This window comes from Ambystoma mexicanum, chromosome 4p (assembly GCF_040938575.1).
Source record: "Ambystoma mexicanum isolate Mex_15411 chromosome 4p, UKY_AmexF1_1, whole genome shotgun sequence".
Lineage (NCBI taxonomy): Eukaryota > Metazoa > Chordata > Amphibia > Caudata > Ambystomatidae > Ambystoma > Ambystoma mexicanum.
This window is the reverse complement of record NC_090927.1, coordinates 736,721,892-736,744,417: the sequence shown is the minus strand read 5'-3', so window position 1 is coordinate 736,744,417 and position 22,526 is coordinate 736,721,892. Positions and strand designations below refer to the sequence as shown.

At 49.1% G+C, this 22,526-nt stretch overlaps 1 protein-coding gene across 2 annotated transcripts in view; it reads left to right on the top strand.

The window, feature by feature from the left end:
• PHIP (pleckstrin homology domain interacting protein) overlaps nucleotides 1-22,526 on the top strand; it is a 2,101,228-nt gene that overhangs the window by 265,981 nt on the left and 1,812,721 nt on the right. The gene's annotated exons all lie outside the window — the stretch shown is intronic.

The window sequence follows — 22,526 nt, the reverse complement described above, 5'->3', positions numbered from 1 at the left end:
CCCACGGGAGGAATCCCGAGGAGGGGGATGACGAGAGCGAGGGTGGCAACGACGACGAGGTTCCTGTGGAGGAACAACCGTCGCTCCCGGCACGCCCGTCGCAACCCGAGCCTCAGGACAACTCGGCAGCCATTTTGACGGCAATCCAGGCCTTATGCACGGAGATAAGGACGAGACTGCCCCTACCCCCGATGGACGACCCAGCTGTACCGGGTCCATTGGGAAGCCCTTCGAAAAAGAGGAGGAAAGTTCATCCAGTGCCCCTTCAGCACACACAGCCTTCTCAGCCTTTGTCGCCTTCCCCGATCCCGAGGGACGGCACGGGAACGGACATGGCCACCACGGGGACGGATGATGGCGGTGACAGGACTGGCCTCCCGTCTCCGATTCCTCGGGGGTTCGCCCACGACAAGATTGGCTCCTTCCACGCCATGATTTGCCAGGGCATCCAAGCTTTTTCTTTTTTGTTTGGTCAAAATCTTTTTTATTGAAACATCAATTCACATTGAAATCTTTAACAGTATTAAAAGTGGCAAGGATATTTGAATGCAGTTCAACAGTATATCAATATTCACCTGCCTAGAACTCAACGAATAGCGCTGAGACCAATTAATTGAACAGTGGGTTGACATTTCATTTTGATCATTATAGTTAATTTGTGACATCATTGTTACTCTTGGGGATGTATTGCTGCAGTTGTATGTAGAAGAAGAAAAGGAGGAAAGGAGAAAAAAAAAATCATTTACCACCTGCTCCCCCCCATAGTCCGGGTGTTGTTCTTGTGCTAGGTCAACCATGTCCCTTGTTTGTACTGAGATTCTCAGGGCTGGAGAAGGCATTTGATCAGTGGATTTGGATTTGGATGAGCCCACTCACATTAAAGGAAGGACATTGGACTGGCTCACCAACCTCAACTGCTCGATCGATCTTCTTTCCAATGACCAATGTATCTGGACTGATCATCATAAAATAACCTTCTCTATCAAAGCCAACACACAACACCCTGCTCCTATCGTCGCTCCAGCTACCCGCACTAGAAATAAGAAGGACATCACACCAGACAAACTTCTACTGCTATTACTTCCCCTTCTTGACAACGTGGGCACTTCTGACCCCACAGTCCTAGTAGACATTTACAATCAGGCAATACTGAAAGCCCGCGGGGGACAAGGGCGCGGGTGTTGGCGTCCCGCGGAGGGTGTTTTGGCCCAGGAGGGCCTCCATACTTTCGAGCCACGCCCCCTCCACTACTTTTCCCGACGCCTCTCGGCCCGCCAGGGTGAAGCCCGCGGGGGACAAGGGCGCGGGTGTTGGCGTCCCGCGGAGGGTGTTCGCGGACCCGGGGAGGTGCACCCTCTGGACTCTATCCCTGAGGCGGTAAAAGGACACAGTGTTTTGGCGGTGAAAAGGGAGGCTCGGCCTGGATCCATCTGGGAGAAGAGGGCGAAGTAAGTGCAGGCGAGGGACTGTACGAGGAGCTGTTTACCTGTTTGCCTGTGTGTCTTGGATAAAAGGGCAGAGGCAGAGGGCAGAGGGCAGATTTACTGGGGTGGACCTACTGAACTTGCAATGCCACTCCTCAAGTCCCTAAGAAATCTGAAAGTTCAAGGCCCACCAAGGAAGCCCCTCCCTCCTTCACCAGCTCTCTCGCCCTTCCCCCTCCCTTCATTTTGCTCAGAGGTTCTTCTCGCCCGCCAAGCGAGTGGCCCCAAATCCAAGCGAAAAGTTCTGGCTGTGAAGAGGTTTGGCTCCCAGAGACAAAAGGAAGTGCTAGCTAAAGCGCCAATCCCGGATGTGCAAATCTCTGTCCTAATTCATGGGGTTGAGCCCCTCCCATGTTCCCATGAACCCCCACTAGTGCTGGAAGATGGGGGCTGTCGACTTTCACAGGGGGACAGTATAGCCGACGGACAAGGGACCAGGGAAGGTCCAATACCTACTAACTATGGCAGTATGTCGGAACCCTGCGCAGGAGGAGACTGCACCCCTAAGCCCCAGGAGGATCAGGCTATCATAGGCCCCAACGGAGGAAATCATCCAGGCCTGTTGTCCCGTCCATCTACTGCAGATGTGCTCTCTCCCCTTGCCCCCACCTTGAGCCTCAGTCTCCCCAAAGTGCCATCTGTCTCCGGTAATCTTGGCCCCGGATTAGAGATGCCGGAGTCTAAGGAGAGAGACATTGCAGGAATCGGAGTACTAGCTAGCTGTCATCCCTCAATAAATCCCATTCCTGCTTGCAACATCGTGGCTTCCACTTTGTCACCATGCTCTATCATTTGTGCCAGCCCGGGAAAGTCATTCTCTAGCTTCGCTCTGGCTGGCCCAATTGCGGGGGGCAGTTCATTTATCAACGACGACCCTGTATGCAATCTCTCCCTGGTTAACAGAAGTTTCGGGAGTGTATCTATGTCCACATTGTGCCCGTTGGCTAGCCCCTCTTTCCACCTATCTCCTCCTAGGGTGTCCTTGCAACCGAAATGTGAAACCTCCCCGGCTGTAGGGCCGGTTATTAACCCCCCAACCGAGGAGGTTTTGTCACTGGGGGGGTGTAAATGTAACCAAGTATTGGCTGAGTTGGCTGTCATTAGAAATCTGCTTAAATCGCTAATAGCCATTAAGGGGAGGGAGCAAAGGGAGGGGGAGCCCATTACCATTCCGATTGTATGTAAGGGTTTCTCTGACTCCCCTCCGGTACACCCCAAGGACCTAGCCCCCTTGTGTCCCGAGACTGTAGCTCCAACACCTTCTTGCCCCAGCCTGGTGTCTGAGTCTGCACATTCAGTCATTGGAAAATCTCTCAGGGCAGGCGGCACCGAGCATAATGAGCTTGGTGGGTTGGTGGAACTCGCCCCAAGCCTAGTAGCCCTAAAAAGCCCTAATCAGGAGGGCAAGACTGTTTTTGGTCCACGGCACAGAGTCGGCCCATCTCAGCTTCCTGTTCATGACCAGAATGGTCGAGCTACAGTGTATCTTCACGGTGTACCAAAAATGGAAAAGAACACGTGGGAGTCCAAGGAATCTCTTGTGAACAAAAGTGTACATTGGTTACGCTCCGTGAGAGGATGTTCCTTTGTGTCTAGGGAATCCTTGGTAGGCTGTCGGAGACTGGCCAGTGTGGGCAAGAGCCCGAAGGACATAGTGGAATTGGCCTTTAGGGATTGGAGACAGGCGAGCAGGGTCTTGGGTCAATGGGAGGGGTCGAGAGGGACACCAGGGAGCGGAATTCTAATCAGCCCATACCCTTATTTAGGCTTGATATCGCCCATGAGGCCAGTCAGGAGGTCCTACCCCCTGTCTGGGGCAAACCTCACTCCCCTGGGCCGTGACCGGACAGGATTTTTGGGGACCAAGCCCAGGCAAGGGGAGTCATCCAGAGGGTGATGGGGGCCTTTGTTTCATCTTTCTCGTTCCCTAGGAGTCTCTCTGTTGTACTATTTAAGTATATGGTTTATTGATTGTAAATGCTTTTTGTGTGATATTTTTGTTTTGTGTTTGATGGATTTTTTCTTTAATCCGAATAAACTTGTTGACCTGACCTGAAAGCCTTGAATACCATAGCCCCCTTAAAGTTGCGGAAACCTAAACCACAACGGCACCTGAACACTTGGTTCACGCCGCACCTCCGAGAACTACGTAAATCTAAGAGAACTGCAGAAGCACACTGGAAAAAGTGCCCCTCAGTAAACCATAAAAATGAACTAACTCTAGAAACTTCGAGCTATAAAGAAGCTATCATACTTGCCAAAAAGGACATTTACAATAAAAGGATTGAACAAGCGGAATCTAACACAAAAGAACTTTTTAAGATTCTAAAAGAATTAGAATCCCCTATTGCCCCCATTGATAAATGTGTCACAGATGCACTTTGGTGCAGTAACATCCAGAAGGCACTTCTAAACAAAATAGCCTGCTTACAATCTAAAATCAATGCGAAAAAAGACCTCTTACTTGCCGACCCTGAACACAAACAACCGCCCAACAAGTCACCTACCTTTGAGCCAACCTGTAAACCATTCAGTTTCTCACCCCTCTCAACCTGGGAAGTAGTAAATATCATTAGAAAACTCAAACCATCTAATTGCCAAGGCGACACTTGCCCTGCTCCGATTATCAAAGCAGCAGCACATGAGTTGGCACCATTTATTACCAACCTTATCAACGCCTCCTTCAAAATGGGAGTAGTGCCTGATAACTTGAAAGACTCCTGGGTCATTCCACTAATCAAAAAACCCACCCTTGACCCAGCCAACCCGTCTAACTACAGGCCGATAACAACTGTACCTTTTTAACTAAAGATACTAGATAGAGCAGCCTATCTGCAAATACAGCCGTATCTAGAAACAAACAATCTGTTGGGACTAAGGCAATCTGGCTTCCGACCTAGACATGGCACGGAAACTGCCCTAATAGATCTCACCACACAAATTCAAATTTTAAAAGATAATGGCAAACTAGCACTGCTCTTATTGCTCGATCTGCCGGCAGCTTTCGACTTGGTCAACCACCAAACGCTTTGCCACCACTTGAAATCTGCAGCTCACTTCTCCGATGCAGCGACTTCCTGGATCAGCTCCTTTTTGGCGAACAGAACTATGAGGGTCTTTTCTCCTATTGACTCGGCTGAACCTTCACCAGTCCCTTGTGGGGTCCCGCAAGGCTCTTGCGTGTCCCCAACGCTCTATAATGTATTTACGAAGCCCCTTTTCGATATCCTTGATTATCTGGGTGTCACGTACACAAATTATGCGGATGACACCCAGATACTCATTCCTATCACGGGCGACTACGAAAATGATAGCAAAACCCTCAATGAAATATACGCAGTAATACAAGCGTGGATGGCATACCATGGACATTGTCTCAATGACGAACAAACTGAGTTGATTATCCTTGGCTCGCACGCTAAGCTAAAAAAGCTAAATACTGCCTTCAAATCGTTCACTATTGATGGTAACCCCATCCTTGTCTCCAACAATACTAAAACCCTTGGTATCTACCTCGATGCCACATTATGCTTCACTAAACAAACCAATGCACTAGTGTCATCAGCCGCCTACACATGCAAACTCATTACCGCATGCAGGCCGTTTATCTCGACACCTAACTGCATTACTCTCGCTAGTACGTTAGTCTTGTCCAAAGTAGACTATTGTAATGCCCTTTATTTAGGCACTAGCCGCAAAAATATTCACAAACTACAAGTAACGCAAAATAACGCCATTAGGGCAGCCCTCAACATCCCTAAGAAGTTGCATATCTCTGAGACTAGACGTAACCTGCACTGGCTCCCAATAGAGCACAGAATATCCCTCAAAGTTCTTGCCCTTACCCACAAAGCCAGGACTAACCTCGCACCATCTTACATCTCTAATCAATTTACCCCACACACATCCTCAAGACCACTCAGAACAGCTCAAATTAACACCATGTCCATACCGAGGTTCAAACTCCATAATTCGGGAGGAGTCAGCTTCCCTGTACAAGCCTCAAAGCTCTGGAACACACTACCTGCTCCAATCAGGTCTATAACCTCCTTCAACCTTTTTAAACGTAACACCAAACGCTGGCTTCACGACCGGGATACATCGTCAGTTTAACATCCTTAAGCTTAGACTTTCACCTCCCATTGTACATATTGTAGATAATATTACTGTCTGTCGCACCTTTGGCCCACTGCCTGAAATTGTAACATGTATGCCTGTACATTAATGTATGTATTTTTTCGTAACCACAACTATTGTAACTGTTGCCTACTGCTTCTAACGTAATTGTACTCCTATGTAACATGTTCAAAAACTCACGCACCCGTATGCCCCTGGGCCTGGTTGCGCTTTATAAATAAACCAAATCCAAATCCAAATACAGGGGCCCTCAGGCTCTTTCCAAAAGCGCGCGCGTGTAAGGCGGGCTGCCATCAGTAGTTGAGTGATGAGCTGCGCTCTAGGGCCAGATTGCGGGTATGATCCGTCCTCAGGGGAATCTCCCAAGACCATCACTATTGGGTTCAAGGGGAGGAGGGATCTGCAGATGTATTTAATTTTGGAGCGAATCTCCAACCAGAAAGATTGAATGGTCGGACAGTGCCACCACATGTGACCTAGGTCCCCTTTTGCCCCGCACCCGTGCCAACAAGTGTCAGGGTAGTCAACATTCATAGCATGCAGTCTCTGCGGTGTGAAACACCATCTGTAGCATATTTTGAGTGAGCATTCCCTCACCGTCGTGCATCTGGAGGACTTGTGTGCTCTGGCCCAGATTCTCTGCCATGACTCAGGAGAAATCTCTTTCCCCAGCTCTTTCCCCCAAGATACCATGTACGGCAGTTCCTCCTCCGGGGCTATTTCTGTAAAACGATAGCACGTAGCTACATTATGGGCACGTTGACCTTCTATCGCGGTTAGTTCTAGGCCTATGGGGGGTCTGCTGGCTGCTTTTCTTACTAGCGGGTTAGTGATCCAGTGCCTAAGTTGAATGTATTTAAACCTTTCAGATTCATACTCTGAGGAGAAGAAAGAAGGCTTCCTCTACCAACGGCGCAAGGCCAAGAGGAAGACTTTCCTCGCGGTGCCATTGCTGGATGACATCATGGATGAGGGGCTTGCCCTCATCAAGAACCTGTCCACGACACCTGCCAAGAGGGACCGGTACGAGAAGTAGTACCGGGTCCCCGACGCTGCCCCGTTGTGCCTTAGGGCGCAGCCGAACCCGGATTCGGTCGTCTCAGCAGCGGACAAGAAGAAAGCGGGGGGGGGGGGGCATCGGCTTCCTCCTCTACTTCTTCCCCACCGGACGCCGTGGGACGACGAGTCATCTCATCAGCGGCGACGACAATTAAGGCGGCCAATGCCCTAGCGATTGTGGCCTGCTACGACAGGGAATTGTGGTACAAGATCGGCCCCCTGTTGGACTTCCTCCCGGACGACAAGAAGGCAGAGGCCCTGGCGATCCTACAGGAGGGATCAGGTGGCATTGGACCACGCCATAACTGTGGCCACGAACATTGCCGACACCGTTTGTTGCCAGTTGGGCAACAGCATTTGCCTTCGATGGCGGGGGTGGCTCAAGGCGACGGATTTCCGCCAGGACGTACAAGCCAAGGCTTTGGACATGCCCTTCGGTGGGAACAATCTGTTTGGAAAGACTGTGGATGAGTCGCTGCAGGCCATCAAGACCGACACAGAGACGGCTCAGGCCTTGTGAGTTCTGCAGCAACGGCGGCCGCCCTTTTGGAACTCCGGAGGCAAGCAAGGTGCCTCCAAAGGATTCGGCGGCAGCTCCTCGGCCTACCGTCGGATGACCCGCTCCTCTTCGCAAGAAGCCTACAGGGGACTAGGCAAGTCCGGGGGATCTCGCCGTCGTCGCAAGGGAGGCCAGGGAGGCCAGGGCGGCAAGGCTGCTTCTAAGCAAGACTGAACCGGCCATCGCGTAGGGTCCCCACCGAAGCACCCCGGTGGGAGGCCGGCTGACAAAGTTCGTCAGCGTGTGGAAGTCCATCTCCACCGATTGTTGGGTGCTGGATGCCCTGGCCCACGGGCGCACTCTGGAATTTCTAAAAAAGTGCCCCCGAATTCCTCCCGCGGCCAGGAAGGAGAACCATGTCCCTTAACTACTGTTAGAGGTAAGGGCGATGCTCAAGAAAGGAGCCATCGAGCTCGTCCCAAAGAGGCTCTGGGGTTCCGGAGTGTACTCAAGATACTTCCTCGTCAGAAAGAAGACAGGAGGTTGGCGTCCCATCCTGGACTTGCGTCCAGGCACAGAAGTTCCGGATGGTCACCCTCCAGCAGGTGCTGGTCCAGCTGGAGGAAGGCGGCTTCCTATCGTCGTTGGATTTGGAGGATGCGTACTTTCACATCCTCATCCTAAAAGGACACCCGAAAGTTTCTCAGGTTCGTAGTCCAAGGGCGGCACTACCATTTCAAGGCCCTGCCAGTTCAAGGCCCTCCCATTCCACGTCTACCCCTGCCTGGACGACTGGCTCGTCCGTGTAGGGACAAGGGAACTTGCCGTAGAACACACAGCAAAGACCGTCTGGCTGCTCACGGACCTGGGATTCTCCATCAACTTCCCCAAATCCCACCTGGTCCCGTCGCAGGTTGCGCTGTTTCTGGGAGCCAAGTTTGATACAGAAGCGCAGTTGGCCTCGCCGTCGGAGGAAAGAACGCAGGCCATTCTGGGCAAGGTACAGTGTCTGCTGGCCACGTGGCCAGAGTAAAGTCCATCAAGTCCCTTCTCGGGATGAGGTCCTCTTACATCTATCTGGTGCACCTGTGCAGACTTCGGATGCGACCTCTGCAGAAGTTCCTCGATGCCCGTTGGACGCAAGCGACAGACAGCTTCGAGGACAAGATCTCGCTCAACGAACCGTTCCGCCATGCAATTCGATGGTGGGGCACCCACGCGCATCTCACCGCAGGCACGGACTTTCAGACCCCAGCATACCAGGTGACGGTGACGACGGATGCCTCCCTGGAGGGGTGGGGATCGCACACCGGAGATCTTCATGCGAGAGGCCTGTGGCTCCCGGAGGAGAGGCCGCTCCACATCAACATAGTGGAGCTCCGAGCAGTGTTCTGGGCTCTCAAGTCATTCCTCCCATCCCTCAAGGGCAAGGTGGTGAGGATCTTCACTGACAACACCACCACGATGTTCTACATCCGGAAGCAGGGAGGAACCATAGCCCCAGCCCTGTCCAAGGAAGCCCAGGAACTGTAGCACTGGGCCGTTGCCCAGGGGATGTCCCTGGTGCCTTCATCTAGCAGGGATGAAAAACACCATCGCCGACTCACTCAAAGAGCTGCGCTTGTGCCACGAGTGGGAACTACGCCAGGATCAAGTGGATCATCTCTCCGGCGATGGGGCAAACCCCAAATCGAGCTGTTTGCGACGGCGACGAACTCCGAGTGCCAGACGTTCGCCAGCAGGTTCCCCCAGCCGAGGAGCATGGGCAATGCTTTCTCGTTCCCCTGGTACAGCCTGTTCCTGTATGCGTTCCCGCCGTTGCTGCTCAGGCTCATCAACCAACTCAAGAGGTCCCGGTGCAGGATGATCCTCGTTGCACCGAAGTGGCCGAGGCAGATATGGGTCCCGGACCTTCTGGGCTTGTCGGCGTCCCCGCCATTCAAACTGTCGACAGACGCAGATCTTCTCTCCAGAGAAGGAGGCGCCATTCTTCATCACGACCCGGAGTCGCTGAACTTGCAGGCCTGGCTCCTGCAGCACTAGAGTTTGGAGGGTACGATATCCCGGCTGACTGCAGGGAGGTTCTTGCAAAGGCCAGGGCGTCCTCAACTCAAGTGCTACGGACACAAGTGGAAGAGGTTCTCTGTCTGGTGCCATGCACAGAAGATTAACCCTCTACGGATTACAGCCCCCCAAGTGCTACCGTACTTACTGTCGCTGGCCAAAGCTGGACTAGCCCACGCTTCCATCAAGATACATCTGGCAGCGATTTCCCGATACACCAGAACTGCAGGACGGTCGTCCTTGTGGTCTCATCGCCTGGTGAAGGAGTTTATGAAAGGACTGTTACGATCGTTCCCGCCGGTGAAGGCTCCAGCCCCGGCGTGGGAGCTCAACGTGGTGCTGACCAGGCTCGTGGGCCCGCCATTCGAGCCTTTGCATTCGGCTCCGTTGAAGTTCCTGTCATGGAAGATAGCGTTCCTTGTGGCCATCACCTCTGCACGACGCGTGGGGAAGATTCAGGCCCTTTCCTGCAAGTCTCCATACTTGACTTTCCACAAGACGAGGGAGGTGCTGAGGACGCACCCCTCCTTCATGCCCAAGGTGCCGTTGGACTTCCATCTCAACGAGCCCTTGGTGTTACCAGTTTTTTTCCCATTGCCTTTGTCCGTCCAAGAGAACTTTGCACTCACTGGATGTAGCTAGAGCGCTGAAGTTCTACGTGGACCGAACAAAGAGTTTTCGGAAGACATCACAGCTGTTTGTGAACTTTAGACCTGTGAACCAAGGGAAGGCTCTCTCGAAGGCTTCCATTTCCAGATGGCTCTCCGGCTGCATCATGCACTGTTATCGTTTGGCAAACCGACCGTTGCCCGGCCGTCTGAGAGCCCATTCAACCAGAGCGATCGCTGCTATCACGGCGTTCTTGTCTGATGTGCCCCTGCTGGACATCTGCAGGGCTGCTACGTGGAGGTCGAATCGCACCTTCACAAGATTCTACTGCGTCGACCGGGATTCCAGGGAGGAGTCCAGAGTCGGCCAGGCAGTGCTGCGCAACCTTTTCACTTAAGGTGAGCCTGGTGAGGAGGTAAGAGATGCTTAATGTTGAGTTTTATGTAATGCTTAATGTTGAGCCTTGCCACCTCCCGTGGTTGTGCATGTGTATACTGCTATGTTTTCTTATATTCATGAGCATGTGAATCCATGCCAGACCCCATGCTGGAGAAGGAACAAGACTTACCTGTAACTGTTGTTCTCCAGCATGGGTCTGGCATGGATTCACATGCGAACCCTCCCTCCCTCCCTTCCCCTCTGCGGCTCTTCACTTGGTCATACTGCCACTTTACGTGCTACCAAATCTGAGGATGGCTGCCAGGTGTGGGGCTTAGGTAGAGGGCAGTCATTGGCCCGGGGCAGTATGACCCAGAGACCAGTGATTGGTTACTACTAAGAAAGACAGATCAGAAACGAAACTGATACTGATTTTTTTCTTTACCGAGGATTCCCAGCCTGACGATGGGGAATATTCATGAGCATGTGAATCCATGCCAGACCCATGCTGGAGAACAACAGTTACAGGTAAGTAACTTTTTCCTTATCCAACTGTAGTTACTAGAGGATAGTAAATGAATCTTGGAGAACACAAAGGGGTCCCAGCAACATTGCACAGAGGGTGCTGTGTACTGCAAAAGTTAAACACAGATGCCTTTAAAGAGATATAGAGGAAAACAGACTCCATAAGAAAGTTAATACACTGAGAACAGGGTTCCAAATGTCTGAGCCAATAAGAATGAATGAGGGGAAAAAGGCTCCCCTCATTCAGGATAGAAAGAAAAAGGTCCAGAAGTCCTGCAAAGCGTACTGGGGGTCTCACTAGGAGAGGGGAAGAAGCATAAAAATGATCAATCTCCCCAACTCGAAACTGTTCTGAGGCTGCTTTTGTTTTCGTCGCTGGACCTTCGCCCTCCACTACCTGGCTGTGGTGATCTATGTTGAAATAATCCTTCAATCCCATGAGGTGTCTTGAAGGGTCTGCACTGCAGAAGTCTGCAGATTAATTTGTTGTCTTTTGGAAGCTTACCGGAACAGTTTGCTGTGCAACGCGACCAACTTCCGACACAAAGTGATCTTTGCACCTGAAATCTTCCTGACCTGTCTCAACCCCAGAACGTTTTGCTTGGACTTGGTAACTATTTTACCTTGTCCCTAGGTGAAGGGGAATCTTTTTTCCCCCCTCTCACTTAGTCTTTCACTCTTTTTATGACTGACTTTTTTAAGTCTCTCCATAGTGTATGGTTGAAGTTGTAGTTTCCTACAACTTTTGGGCTTAGGCTGGGTTGCCCCTGTGGGCTCCCCTGTTCATTTCTCTTTCATGTACTTGTGTGAACTACTGTTCCCAAGTAGTAAAGAGGGGTTTTCATCCCCTTTACTATTTGTAGGAGTGAGCCAGCACAACCCACCTTATGTGCAGTGCTGGGGGGCTGTGCCAGGGAGGGGTACAATGTATCCCGTTTCTTACTTACCTGTAACATTTTTGTTACAATTGCAAGTTTGCTTGAATGGCTGGTGGAAGTGGTTTTACCTTATATTGACTGTCATTTTTACTCACAGGCTGTTAATTCAGCCTCAGTAATGAACAGAAGGGCTACCATTTTACTAAAATGGTGGGCTCTGTTAGGAAGAATGTTCACGTTAGTGCTAAATTCCTCCCACCCTAGAGACCCCCACTTTGTTTGCTGGATTTAGGACTTTTTTAATTTTACCCCTGGAGTAAGTGAGACCTTTTGCTCACTCTCTCGTGTTTGTACCTGATTTTGTATTTTCATTGTTTTTTGGAGTCTGACAAACTCTATAGGCATCTGCTTTTTATATGGTGACACACAGCACCTTCAGTGCAGTGTCGCAGAGAAATCCTTTTTCGATTTCTCATAAGGTTTAACCACCTTTTCTTGTGTGAACTACAGCTCCCAAGAATAGTAAAATGAAATTGACTTTACTTACCTTTTTCTCTTTGTAGGTGCAGCACACACACCATTTTATGTGGCGTGCTGCGATGGGGAGGGTTGGGGGGGTTTACCTAGTAGCCCCTGATCTTACTCTGTCATGTGACATTTGTATGCTACCCTCTCTACTTTAAATGGTTGGTGGCAGTGGCTTACTTTTGCCTACCATTGTGCTTTTCTACCGCAGGCTGAACCCTCGGCTGCAGTAAAGCACCCGTGGGTGACCATTTTGTCAAAATGGTCCCTGTCTTCTTCTTTCCCCATTTTCTGTTTGTGAGATCTTTCTTGGGTTTTACTCTGCGTTTTGTTTGAGCTCTTCGTTTGTCTTGCCTTTGGCGGGCGTCGGCCCTGAAGCCTGCCGCTGGCTCCAGTGTGTCTGGAAGGACAGGATGTGATCGAGGGTCCCGAAACTCCCTTCCTTTTGTTAGGGAAAATTCTAATTTGTGTTAATTCCCTTCTACCTTGGAGACACCCAGCTCTTTTGCGGGACTTTTGGACTTTACATTTTTATCCTGGAGAGATTGAGACCTTTTGCCCACTCTCATGCATTTTTCTTTGATTTGAACCCTGTTTTTCTTTTGGTTTTGGAGTCTGACAAACTCCATAGGCATCAACGTTTTACATTGTGACGCACAGCACCCTCAGTGCAGTGTCACAGTGAAATCCTTTGGATTTCCGATAAGGTTTAAATACCTTCTCTTGGATAAACTACTGTTTCCAAGAGTAGTAATGTGAAATTGAGTTTACTAACCTTTTTTCTCTTTGTAGACCCAGCACACACTATCTTATATAGTGCTGCAGGGGTTACTTAGTATCCTCTTTGTCTACCTTCTCATGTAATATTTTTATGTTACCCTTTCTACAATTAATGGCTGGTGGCAGTGGTTTACTTTTTCCTACAATTATGCGTTTTTACCGCAGGCTGCATTCGCAGCTCCAGTATTTCACCCATGGGTGCCCATTTTGTCAAAATCGCCTGATCTTCTTTTTCCGCCATTTCATGTTGGGAAGATCCTTGGGATTTATTCTGCGTGCCAAACCAGGTTTGGTCCCTTTGTTTGTTTTGTCTTAGGCGGGATTCACTGGTGAAGCCCGCCTCTGTTTCCAGCGTGTCTGGCAGGGCAGGAAACGAGGGAGGTTCCCGAAACTCCCAGTGCTTAGTCTACTTGGTTACAGGAATGCACCCAAAGGTGATTGGCTGGCTGGCTTTCCTTGGAGGACAGCCACCCTGCTGGGTGAGTGGCAGCTAGACTGCGAGTGAATGGGAGAGACTTGCATAAAAGGCAAGGTCTTTTGCAAGGAACACAGTCGGACCACTGGACGAAGGAACCCAAGATAAACGAAGAGAAGCCAGCTGCACCCTCCTTGACTGCTGGTTTGCCCAGTGAAGCACTGCTGCAGTGCTGAAGCTCCCAATTTCTAATCGACTAGAGAAGCTCGGAAAGGACAACTTCTCCCCTTGTGCTGGTGGTACCAATCGGCCCCAAAAATTTGACTGGAATCCCTCCGCCCCCACCCTCCTCTCTGCTGGCTGTAGTTCTTCGCTGCGGCAGGAACCGAGTGCCAGGGAACAGGAACACCACAATCGAGTGCATCACCCTTAAGTCAGACCCGAGCTCCAGGATTATCCTCTGGACTCCCTCGAAGCAGGACTAACCAAGCCTGAGCCACCTCAACATTGCTGGACCCCAGAAGCAAGGAAAGTTCACAAGGTTTCCAAGAACCGCAGTGGTGCTATTTGCGAGTCGCTGAAACCGCGAAGGGCTGCTTATCTGAATTGCACCCATTGCTGTTGCCGACCTTCAAACCGTAGTGCAGGAGTCCCCACGACGTCCTCCCTCTTGTCCCCACGATGTCCTCCCTCTTGTCCCCATGACTGAGGCCCAGGAACAACAGGCTCTGCAGGACTACAACAGGAGCAGAAGTAAGCTGGAACCTTTTTCTTCAGACTCGAGCTACTCTCAAAACTAGGGGTACTTGCCTCTTGTGTGTGTGTGGCTTGCTTGCTCTCACTGGAGACTTGGATTTGCTGCCCTTTGCAGAGTTGCTTGCAGCTTTGCCCTTCACAAGCATCCCATCTTTTGGCCCAAGAGTGATTCTTTTTACAACAAAACTCGCTTTAACATTGTGCAAGACTTTTGTGCTAATCTACAAGAAGTGCCTCGGCTCTCCTAGACTTCGCTCAATTGACATTGGATGTCCTGGCTCCCTGAAGACTCTTCTTACCCTCTGACTTTGTGTTTAACTGTCCCTCCAAAAAGTCATACATACCTTACTTGTATAACTGGAAAAGGGTTAACCTACACTGCATCGTTTGAGAAACTTGTTAACCATTGTTTCTTCCCTAACCTTTTCCTTTTTGCCACAACTTCATTATTATAATTTAAATGTGAAAAGTGACATATTAATGTCCACCGTGTCCTAACCCTTGAAGTCACCTCAGGTTGTAGCGGGTATCTGTGTGCCACCCCAAAAGGGTATATACTTTATTAAACTGAAGGAGTTTGTTGTTTTGAAGTGTATTTTAAGTGTTGCATATTGCTCCCTTCTTAAGAAGGCTTATTTTAAAACTGACTGTTAAATTAATAATTATTGTATCAAGAAACCTTGAGTATAAGTGTTGTTTGAATACCTTTCACTGTGAATCTCTGATACAACCCTACAGCTCACATTGACCCCTCTTGAGATGAGCCTGGCTGCTCAGTCACTCTACCAACTTGTGTAGTACAGACTTAAACCAACGGTTAGGTTACCTATTGCCAAGAGGACAAGGCTGGTGTAGTCTCCCACAGGGTTACTACATACAATCTTGCCTAACAACTTTGTCTCTATGAATGCCTGAATGCAACTAGTCCCGATTTGCTGGCTGGCTGTGTCCTTTCAGGACATCCACCCTGCTATGTGATTGACATCCTAGGCTGTGCATGAATGGAAGAAACCTGCTTAAAAGGCGAGGTTTTTGGGACTACGGGCAGAGTCGAGCACTTTGAGAAACACCTGACGAAGAAACCGTTAAAGGAGCTTGCTGCAACCTCCTGTACCTTTGAATTGCCCGGTGAAGCCCAGCTGAGCTGAACTCCTTTTTCACCTTGACAAAGAAGCTACGGACGGAAAAGCTTCTCCGCTTGGGTTAGTGGGACCAACTAACCCCGAGACGAACACCACTGGACCACCATCCCCGAATGGCTATGCTTCTTCATTGCTGTGAGAGCCCAATGCCAGTGGTAGAGTGTCCGTAGTTAAGTGCAACGTCTGCCGCACAACAAATCCAGCTAGAAGCTCCAGGAGACTACTAAGGACCATGCAGAAGCAGGCCCGAGGGATCAAATAGTCCAGCCGATGTCCAAGAGTCGCAATAGTGCTTTTTGCGTAGTGCTGAAACCGCGAAGTGCCGCTGAAATGAAAAGAGCCTGTTGCTGCCAACAACCTCTCAAGTAGCGCTGCAGTTCTCCAGATGTCCTCCCTCTTGTCCCCACAACTGAGGCTCAAGATCAAGGGTCTGCACCACTGTAGCAAGCCAGAATCCAGCTGGACCACTCTTCTTCAAACCAGAGGTAATGTTTAGGCTTGGGTGTAAATGCCTTATTTCCTTTTAGCCGTGCTATTTTCATTTGGAAATTGCATTGGATTACCTTTCGAGTTGATTTCAACTCGATTCTCATAGGCTTAACAACTTGTGACCCTACAAGTGATGTTTGTAAAGACTCTCTAACTCTGTGCAAGACTTTGATCTAATAAGTGCATCAATTCCATAGATTGTGTCCCAAATGACTTTGGCTGTCCTGGCGCCCTGAATACTCTTCTAGTCTATTGCCTTTGATACTTTTTGTCTCTCATAGATGGTAGCTTGGTGTATACTTTCACTGCTGGGAAAGGCTTATGTAGATTTCATTGGAAGATTTAGTTGTCCTCACATGTACTGAGAAAATGTCTAACCTTTTTTCTTCTTGTTAGGCAAGATTGTATGCAGTACCCTTTGGGTGCACTACAACCCTGACCCCCTGGCAAATAGTAACCCAACCTTTGGTATAAACCTGTACTACACAGGTTGGTAGCCTGTTGAGCAGCCAGGCTTATCTCAAGAGGGGTCAATGTGAGCTGTAGGGGAGTTGCACAAAGATTCACAGTGACAAGTATTCAAATGAGCACTTGCCCACAAGGTTTCTTGAATAAACAATTATTAATTTATCATTCAGTTAGAATAAGCCTTCTTCAGAAGGGAGCTATATAAAAGCAACACACAAATGCACACAAATACACTCAAACTACCCACTCTTGGTTTCTAAAGCAGTGAAGACCCTTTTGGGATGGCCCACAGTCACAACCTACACCCTGAGGTGACTTCAATTACTAGGGTGCTGGGGACATTAATATCTTACTGTTGCATTTAGAACATTCTTAGGAATTGGTCAAAGGAAAAGGTTATTGGAACAAACAAGAGATCACAAATATTCTTAATCAGGCAAATACTTTAGGGGTCACTAAGCAGAGTCATTCAATACAATAGGTTAAGCCAAGGTCAATGGGCAAGTCTATATGAGCTGAAGCACTTCTGGTAGGTAAGTAGAAAGTCTTTGCACAATGTTTTAGAAGTCTTAGAAGAAAAGAAGAATCAATGTAGGGCCACAAGTTGTTTAGGCTTGTGAGTAGTAGAAGATGCAAGCAACTCTACAATAAGGGGTGAGTTCTCTCAGACTTTACAGTACCGTTAGGAATTGAAGAAAAAGTGCAGCAGATGACTCCTGTTCCTGTGCAGCTCTACAGATCTAACTATTCCTGGGCCTCAGTTGTGGGGACAAGAGGGAGGAGTTCTGAGAACTCCTGCACTGCAACAGGACGTTCACCGCTCGCAATCAGCAATCTGGTACTTCAGTGTTTCAGCTCAGCACGACTACCGCAAATAGCAACACTGCGGTTCCTGGCTGTCGAGATGGACTTTCCTTGCTTCTGGGGTTCCTCACTCTGTTGGGGCACAGGCTCGGTCAGTCCTGCATCCTGGGAGTACAGAGTATCTTCCTGGAGCTCTTGGCCAACGTAAAAGTAACACAAACAATCTGGTGTTCCGCACTGGCTATTCGGTTTCCAGCAGCAACTCTGTGGAAATTCAACCAGGTCAGAGAAGATGTCCAGGAGGCCTACTTTGGAGTTGATTGGTTCCACCAACTCAAGGGGAGAAGTCGTCCTTGCAGGGGCTTCTCTGTCAATAGGAATTTGGAGTTTCAGCACAGCAGCAGGGCTTCACCGGGCAAACAAAGGGTCCAGGAGTTGCAGCAGGCATCCTCTTCAAGTTCTTCGGTTCTTTCGTCCAGTGGTCGACACTGCCTTCCAAGCCAAAAGCCTCGCCTTTTATTCAGTTCTATCCCATTCATTCCAGCCTAGATGTCAGTCACCCAGCAGGGTGGCTGTCCTTGCCAGACAGACAGCCGGTCAAATACTACAGAGTGCATTTGGGTCTCCTAGGAGACTAAGCACAGGGAGTTTCTGGCACCTCCCTCACTTTCTGCCCCCACCAGACACCCTGGAGCCAGAGGCGGGCTTCACTCGTGAATCCCACCAAAAGCAAAGCAAACAAAGGGTAAATCTCAAGAAGGACCTTTCCACAAAGAAACGACCGGGTCATTTTGAAGAAAATGGCACCCTTGGGTGCTTTACTGCAGCTGCAAACGCAGCCCGCGGTATATGCACACCACAGTAGTTTAAAATAAACCACTGCCATCAGCCATTCAGTGAGGTATTTAAACCTTTGGGAACTCTGGAAGATTTCCCTGTGCCACTGCACTGAAGGTGCGGGGGTGTCTCCCGCTCCCCTTAAATGGTATAATGCGTCTGGGGGTTGCAGAGGTGTCCTCTGCATCTCTTACATGATTGTGGCGTAAAAAAACACATTTTTACAGCGATATTTTGTAATCTCAGCCATTTTTGCTGCAATTTTAAGACGTGGAACCGTTTTAAATAATATAGTGGGCGGACATTCCTTTGTGGGTGCTTGGGGACTACACTGTACTTGAGAACCAGCCCGCATTACCTGCTGAGAAGCTAGTCCTTGATTGCTCGTCCATTGCTACCGTAATAGCGAATCTTGGCTGGGGTCTTCTGTGCCTCTCCTCTACCATATTGAGGGCAGATGTACAGACCCCGCCCTGACCCCCCCCCCCCCCCCTTCTCCAGTCTTTACACCTGCCAGAAGTGCTTCAGCTCATGTAAACTCTTGCCCATTGACTTTGGCTTAACCTATTACATTGACTGACTTTGCTTAGGGGATCCAAAAGTATTTGCCTGCTTAACAATATTTGTGTTCTCTTGTTTGTTCGAATAACCTTTTCCTTTGACCAATTCCTAAGAATGTTCTGAATGCAACAGTAGATATTAATGTCCCCAGCACCCTAGCTATTAAAGCTATTGAAATCCTGGTCTTCCTATCCCCGACACCTACTCCAATGCTTCCGCCAGACAGACCCTTACCGACAACCTCTTTGTTGTTCCTTCGCCAGATCTATGGACTCCTCATATGGTCTCTGTGCTCTGCCCTATCTCCTCCTCTCCCATTAATGGTGGCACTCGCTGGGAAGTTCTCATGGCTTCCTTCTACTCCTCTAAAGTCATCATTAAGGTCTACCTAAATGGCACTGTCATGGTCCAAGGCCCTCAGGCCAATCTCCTCCTCTTTGATAGGCGCTTCCCTCACCTCATTAATTTCCTCTCATCTCCTGCTGTCCCCTCCTCTCCCCCCTTGGCTACCTTGCCCTCTCTCTCCTCCTCTGCCCCTCCTAGGGCTCTTTCTCCTCCGCAGGGCGTACCTCTGATCTGTACCCCTCCCCGGAAGGTCTTTAAGGCTGGCAACCTTCTTCATATTGCCACTCTCAACTCTCGCTCTGCCGTCAAACACTCTTCCGACATCTGCCACCTCCTTGAAGAACTAGACCTTGATGTCCTTGGTCTTACTGAGACATGGTTCACGGCCAGCTCTGTTACGAGCTTTGACACTCTCCTCCCTGATGGCTACAAGATCCTCTCAGCACCCAGATCCTCCCGGTCCGGTGGGGGGGTAGCCCTGATCTTTCCTGAGTGGATTCCTGCCTCTATCATTCCCACTCAGACCTACTTCTCTTTTGAATGCCTTGTCTGTAGGCTGTATCTCTCGCCTACCCATTCTCTTACTGTAGTTACCATCTACCGGCCTCCTGGTCAAATCACCTCATTTCTCTGAGTGGGCAGACCTCTCCTCCTCCCTCCTGGCCTCTATCACTCAACTCCTCCTCCTCGGTGATCTAAATATACATTTAGACTCTCCTTGCTCCTCCTGTACTCTTCTGTGACCTCTGCGACTCCCTCTCCCTGTCCATCCTCCCCTCTGGCCCGACTCACTCTGCAGGGCACACACTCAATGTCTTGATCTCCTCTGACCTCCCCCTCTCCATCCCTCTGACCACTCCTCTCTCCTGGAGCGATCACTCCCTCCTCTCATCTCATCTCTCCCTCTATTCCCCCCCAAGCCAAGCCTACCCCAACACTTCCACCTACCTTCTCGGACATCCGGCCCATGAAGCGTGTGTCAGTTGATGCTTTTGCCGCCACTTTCTCTCAGCCCACCCCCCCTACCCCTGGCTGTCTCTCATCCTGATACAGCCCTGTCTCTGCTCTACTCTTCAATTTCTGAAGCGTGTGTCAGTTGATGCTTTTGCCGCCACTTTCTCTCAGCCCACCCCCCCTACCCCTGGCTGTCTCTCATCCTGATACAGCCCTGTCTCTGCTCTACTCTTCAATTTCTGATATGCTTGATGCTCTTGCCCCTGTCATGAGGATCCGTTTGAAGTCCAAAGCCAAGTGCAATTCCTGGTTTGACTTTGACCTAACTAAACTTAAACGTAAGTGTAGGGCAGCTGAGAGGAAATGGAGGAGTTCCTGTTCATCCTCTGACAAACTGGCCTGTCGCCTGCTACAAAGGCAATACCGACTCTCTGTCCTCACCAAGAAGAGAGTCCATATTCAAGCTCGTATCTCTGCGGCATCTAACAATTCAGCCAAACTCTTTAAAATCTGCAAGGAGCTGGCCAACCCTGCTGCAGTCTCTACCCCTCCTGTTGCCTCCCAGGCTCTTTACAATGCCCTTGCCTCTCACTTCATTTCAAAAACCCAGGACACCCTGTCCACCCTCTCCACCCACACTCCTCCTCTTCCCTCTCCATCTGTCTTTGCTGACCCTCCTTTAGCCACTCTCCCACCATCCTTCTCGTCCTTTCCTCTTTTCACCCCTTACAGGTATTGCAGCCCAGATGAGACGTCTGTTCTGGGCCATTACAAGTATCGGTCCATCAGTCCTCATGGGATGTGCTTTTCTGAGCCATTACAAGTATAGCAGCCCAAATGAGATGTCTATACTGAACCATTACAAGTATAGCGGTCCTCGTGGGATGTGCGTGTTCTACTTCTGAACCATTACAGGTATAGCAGTATTAGCATACTTGAGCATACTTGATTGAAAAGAAATTGAGACATCACAGGTATAACAGCCCTGATGAGCTGTGTTCTGGGCCATTACAAGCATAGCAGCCCTAAAGAGTTGTGTATTCTGAGCAATCACAGGTATAGCCGCCCTGATGAGTTGTGTGTTCTGAGCCATTACAAGTAGAGCATCCCAGATGCAATGTGTGTGTTCTGAACCCCTAAATAATTAGTAGTCCTGTTGATGAGTCGGAGTTTAAGTCAACTCTGTTACAATTGAATGTTACCTGCATCTTAAATGCATTTCTCAGATGCAGACAGGTTACACAATAATCTCTGCAGCAGGGTTATTGACCCACTGAGCTGCCTTTCCCTACGGGCTGTTGACACTGAAAGGCACATAGGGTTAGAGGCATGCCTGACATAAATGGCTTGTCAAAAGCTCCAAGACTGTTTGGACTATCCCACATCAGTGAGGAGATTCATAATGAGGCTTTGAAATAGATTTTCGGCAGTGGGACTCAGTAATTGGACATGGGAGAAACAGATGTTTTGAAAAGCGCAAGACCAAGTAGAAGGGATTGAGTATATGAAAGTAATTACATCTTCTCACACTGTCTGAGGTTGGTGGGAAGAGCTTGGACAATGTTCTTGCTCAGTACTTTAGCTCGCTGCAGAAAATGCCAACACATGTTCATGCTTTCTTAACAGCATCTCTGTTAAGAAATTCAGGTACTGTCCCAAAACATAGTTCTGATAAGAAATGTGGGCATGATGCAATCAGCCTTGCTGTGAATATTTGGCATTGTGCCATGACATGCGTATAGCAGCTCCGTTGATAAATTGGGCTACTTTGCCTGAATATATAGCAGTCCTGTTGAGAAGTACCAGTACAATCTGTGCCACTGAAAATATATACAGAACTGCTTCTACCTGTATCCATTATACCTTCTTGCAGTGGGTGGTCAGAAAGGGAGCTAAAGTTCAGACCACATGCCTAGCTATTTGTTTCCCTCTAAGAAAACAAACTATGTATAGTAAGTACCCTTTCATGCACACAAACACATTCAATCTTAAGACTAAATAAAAAAACACATCTTCATATCGAACACCAAAAAGATTTTCCTTTTCACAAAAGCAACAACTGCTTGCTGGGAGGCTCTCCTAAAAACCTCAAGAGATAAAGAACCCCAAGCCATTGAATGCAATTGATGTGCTTCTGTGATGAAAAGAAAACCAAGTATGAAATGCCCATGCTGCTGCAACTGCGCTGCCTCTATTAAAGTGGATTAAGACCGAGGAAAATTAAGCAGGAATGCAGCCCTTGTTCAAGACCATTTTCATTTTACACAATACATGTGTCCTAAAGCAATGTGAAAAGCATGGTCATGATTCAAGATGCTTTAATAACACTGTAACCTACAAATTGCAGGCAGTTGTACAAAGTGAACAAAACACAAATTCCCTTTACATTACTCAGAGTATTATCTTGATAGAATCATTAACAGATGAGTGTTAAAACAATAACAGGCCAGGGCTTTTTTCATTTGCTTCTTTCATGGAACTGTGTGGATTGCTAAAACAAAGCTTGGATTTGCAAGCTGCTGCTGGCCAGGCAGTCACCAGTGAGCTCCATGATTTGTGGGGGTGCTGCCATAAATGGCCTGTGTAATTATACACAAGAAAGAATTAAAAGGGCTGTATTAACAAGATTTCCGTGCGTAAAAAGGCCTGTTACACACCTTATCTGTGGGGCTGAATGTACGCATCAGATACATTTAATTGAAGGTAAGTCAACTTGTCCTCTTTTGGTCTTTAATAATGCAGTGTAACCATAGTGTAATGAAACGTCAAGCTCTGTGTATTCCCGTTTATGGTATTTGACACAAAGCAATCACTGTG